At 37.9% G+C, this 4,633-nt stretch overlaps 1 pseudogene across 1 annotated transcript; it reads right to left on the reverse strand.

Annotated features, from left to right (window-relative positions):
* Positions 1-716: 716 nt before the first annotated feature.
* LOC110750020 (uncharacterized) lies at positions 717-4,386 on the reverse strand (annotated as a pseudogene). Its single transcript, XR_015836765.1, has 10 exons — positions 4,066-4,386; positions 3,788-3,849; positions 3,378-3,510; positions 3,069-3,312; positions 2,662-2,766; positions 2,343-2,469; positions 2,157-2,206; positions 1,957-2,054; positions 1,589-1,873; positions 717-1,479 (listed from the first exon to the last, which is right to left on the reverse strand). The product of XR_015836765.1 is annotated as an uncharacterized LOC110750020 (transcript).
* Between the last annotated feature and the right edge of the window lie 247 nt (positions 4,387-4,633).

Raw genomic sequence — 4,633 nt, forward strand, 5'->3', positions numbered from 1 at the left:
CATATCTCATATCAGCAACAGGAGGGATGATCTCCATTTTTGACATGACAACATTTAAGGTAAACCCAACACAAATAGTATTCTTGAAATTTTCTATTCCCAGCCAAAACTTCCCAAATCTTGTTTGTCAATATGCTTAGGTTATGTTTGCAAATTTCTCATGATCTAACTCATTGTACTCATAAAAATCTGTTGCGTAAAATCATAGATCAGGTCAGTATTATAATTCCATTATTATTTCTGTTCATCATCATATCACACCAGTTTTAACTCAAAGTTTATTCTCAAGTCTCCATTTAGGTTGCACCAAATTTCAGTTTGTATATTTGTTTATCCAAAAGGATCCCAAAATCTGCTTCAAATATTTGTTTTGTAGACAAGTTCATATAATTCCAAATGTATATACTTGTATAAAATACCTATGTAATTTGAATATGAACTGTATGCCATACGACTAATTGCATTGAAAAGCCAATCAAAGGATTTAGCAGAAATAACCAGATTCAAAATTAAATCTTGCTAAACCTCAAACAGTATTTCTTTGGTCTATAGGATTAACTTCTTGTAACCGGCATTACTAAAGCAAGGCAATTTCTACTCTTATCAAACTCATGAGATCAGAAGTCACATAAACTGACTACCAACACCACAACTACAGAGGGACCTATATATATTCAATTAAGAAAAAACTATATTGCCAAAAGACAAAATTATGAATAAAGATGCTTAATATTTTATTAACACAGAAAAGAATCATAATTTCTTATAAACTCTAACTCTGAGCCTGCATTCTATACGAATAACTAACTCTGCATTCTATAATGCATTAAGTCACCAAACATACATGCCAGCTGAAAAACAGGAGGAAAAGTTAGATTTCTCCTCTCTTTCCTTTGGAATATTTTGTTTAACAAACCAAATTAAACAAATTGGAAGCAAAAAAATTGTGTGATGGATGGATTAATTTCCTAACTTTTTCCCTATTACTCTTAACTTTCCAAGCTCTACAAGCAGAGTTAAAATGGCCTCACACATTTCTGAGGCATCATCATCACTAGGATTCTTTTTCCTTGTGGAATAAACCATCCAGGCATGGTCAAGCTTCCTGTCCGGTGCGACCCCAACTGAACTTGGAACTTGAGCGTCATGGCACGTCACCAATCCGTCACTCTTCTCCCCGTACCGGAGTTGTAGATGAAGTGCAGTCACAGCCATTGCAGCAGATAAAGGAATCACTATAGGCAGCTGGCATCCTGCTTGAACGATTTTATCTGACTCTTCTTGAGTTCCAAAATTTGGTAGGGGCAGCCAGGGATTTTTGGCATGTGCTATATGTGTCATTGTGGCAAACATATCAGGGGCTATGCTTGCCTCAGAGTGGAAGGAAACCAGAGGAATTTGCTCATATGGCAGCTTGTGCTTCATGATGAACTCCTTTTGCTTCTCATAAGTAAGATCCTCCAGTGCCTGAATGTCACCCTACAATGCAAATATGAATTGAGATGTTTCCAAACACAACTTATAATTCTCCACTTGTTTAGTACATACACAAAGGACTTTCAACAAGCTCAGGCATTGGTGCTATTACCTTAATTAGCTTGCATATCAAAAGTTCCATGATCCTGCGGGTTTCTTTGTCTGCAATCTGGCCTTCGCGAAGAATATCAGAAGCCAAGGGAGTGCCACCATAGGGGCTCTGTACCAGTGCTAAGCCAGCAACTTTGTCTTTCAAATCACACCAGTAGATTGACAATGCAGCTGCAGCATCAACACCGCTCTTGCTGTGCCCCAGCAGCATCACACGCTTACCGGATCCCCATTAAAGCTCCTCGTTGTATTGCTTGAGTTTCGATGCATTGTGCTCAACAGGTGCCTTCATCCAAGAAAACATATGAAAATTGAAGACAAATTTCACAAAACTCAGTCAGCAATGATCACAGAGTAATGACTCATTACCTCACTGTGAATTTTTGCAATATGGCAAGCTAGACCCATCTTCAAAAAGAATTTCTTTGTTCCAACAAAGTATAAGGGGCTGTGATTGCTAAAGAGGCCTGGAAAATCAAAGTTCCCATAACTATAGGTGCCACAACACTAAATGTGGATTGAACAGGGGAGAAGAACAAAGTCCAAAGGGAAAAATAAATTTTCTTTACCCGGAATATGCAGATAGACAAATGAGCTAGGCAATGTGTGCTCCCCATTCCTGAAGTATATAGCATGACATACAAGCAATAGGAATATACAAGAATAGACTAAACAGATATGATAACAAAATTAAACACAGTTCCTTAACAGGTCCAACCATCTAGTGCAGTGGAGCTATTATATTAGCTTGGTACCTTATTCCTGCAAGCAATTCCAAGAATCTTGTTGTACCATCCTCCACACCAGGCATGCCAGGAGTGCGTGGCAACCATCCAATATTGTCAGATGACTTGCAATGTTTTCTGTACTCGAGCTGCCAGGCTGACAAATGCAAAAATGAAGCTCAACTATGAGCACCTAAAAGAATGAAACAATGACTTGTAATTAAAAGCAATGAATTATTTGCACTGAGTAAAACAGAATCCAATCTGAACTAAAACTAAAAGAAACTATTCATAGACTCTATGGAATACGAGTCCATCAGTTTGCATAATTGAAATATACTTCTTTTACCTACAAATTCGAAGATGAGCACATCTAACGTACACGACAGAACTTCTCCAACAAGAAATTGCCAATCTCCAAGTAAATTGTAAACCGTGTAATGGTAGTGTCAACCTACATCAAGATGAAGCAACATCACCAATCTAACGATGGAGATGACTAGATGTAGATTGAGATTTGAGAAATGCAAAACAGTTACAGTAAGTCATACTTCTGATAAACACTTGTAATTAGAAAGGGAATGAGGTGAAAAAGATTAAATATTGCAATTAATCATTTAGTTCACTTAAAAGTAGATGGGCTCATGATGTTTTCTCATGAAAACTAGATTAGTTGCCTGACCTCAGTTATTTAATGCATACTCAAGTCTTCAAAGATTGATATTGAAGAAAGCTAATAGCACAAAACGGTATTACCCTTCAAAAATGAAGGGGGCATCTGTATAATTGAAGTTGGTTTCTACAATTTCAGATCTTGTATAGTCCGTAGGCTCTGAGGCTCTTCTTTCACAGGTTTCAGGGTTACAAGGTTTTGAAGATGATGAACAACCTTCAGAAAATGATTTACAAATGCCATGTCTCAATGATCTTATATGCTGTCCAGCAGAAATGACCAGCAAATCATCTGAGTATCTATCAGCATCTCTGACCGCAAGATCCTCTGCAATAACATTATAAGAAGATGCATGAGTGTGCATACATGTAAGCATCGTAGAAAGAACTCACCAATAAATTGAATTAATCGACGACTTATATAACTAGCCAGTGTCAATAGACGGGTGAAAATGACATCCATTGATGAGTAGAATCCCAGACTATCAAAAAGAAGACTTGTGTTCCACACAGTATCATTATAGGCCTGATACAAGGACCTATATTAGATCTTTAAGCACAAGGTCTGAATCAAACTGAGAAAACTAAAGATGCCAAATTGAAACTTCAAACCCCCATAACCTTATTCCTTATGTGGGATAACATAAAAAAGAAATAAAAAAAATCGATAAGCTAATTATAATTTCTTAGCTAATCTTGATCAAGAATAAGAAAGTTACAGTAGAGAAGAGATACAACAAACATACAGAAAAAGTAGAGATAATTTGCAATAAGGCACAATCGTAAAGTTGAAAAGTACTCACTGCAAGAGGCATTTCAGATATTTCATTTTCAATATAGACATCACCCATTAATTCTTCGAATCCTGAATTATGCAACAAAACTATTAAGGTGATACAACAAGACAACTTAAAAGGACGAAACTTTGACACAATCAGTATATAACAATAAGAACCCAGATGAGTAAATCAATCATATGATGAGAAAAACACAACAAATCAACCCCATTCTTTCAACATACTGAACTTAAGTAACTCATCATCAAAACAAAATGTAATAAAGATATCAGATAGCAACTTACAGTCAAAGAACGACAATCTGCAGAACCCAGAAACAGCCTGTGGCTCAGCAGAAGCAAAGCCAATTTAATTTATAGAGGGAAGAAGAGAAGGAACAAAAATCTGCAGACCCCGTTTCCAAGGAAGTTTAAACTTGCTAAACATGAGCTGCCATAATTTTGAATCCCATCAATAAACATAGAAGAAAATGAAATGAAAGAATAGACTAAAAGAAAGTGGCTGCAGAAATGTGTCTGCAATGACACAATATTGCTGGGGTCGAAAGGTGGTGCATCTGATACAGTTCTTGCTCGAAATATCGGCTTCAACGAAGAAAATGGCACACGTACCTGGGAAAAATGCGACAGACCCACCCTGGCACCCAGACCCTAAACCCTAAAGAACCAGACCCGCCTATCTCCGCATAGCTCCTCCTAGACCCGCCTAGCGCCGCCTAGACTCGCCTAGCGCCGCCTAGACTCGCCTAGACCCTCCTAGTGCAGCCCAGACCCTCCTAGCGCCGCCCTGACCCTCCCAGGCCGCCTAGGTCGATTTTTCAAACCTCTCCCGATGACTATTTGTTTGCACAGG

The sequence above is a fragment of the Prunus avium genome, chromosome 6, assembly GCF_965620075.1.
Source record: "Prunus avium chromosome 6, drPruAviu1.hap1.1, whole genome shotgun sequence".
Classification (NCBI taxonomy): Eukaryota; Viridiplantae; Streptophyta; class Magnoliopsida; order Rosales; family Rosaceae; genus Prunus; species Prunus avium.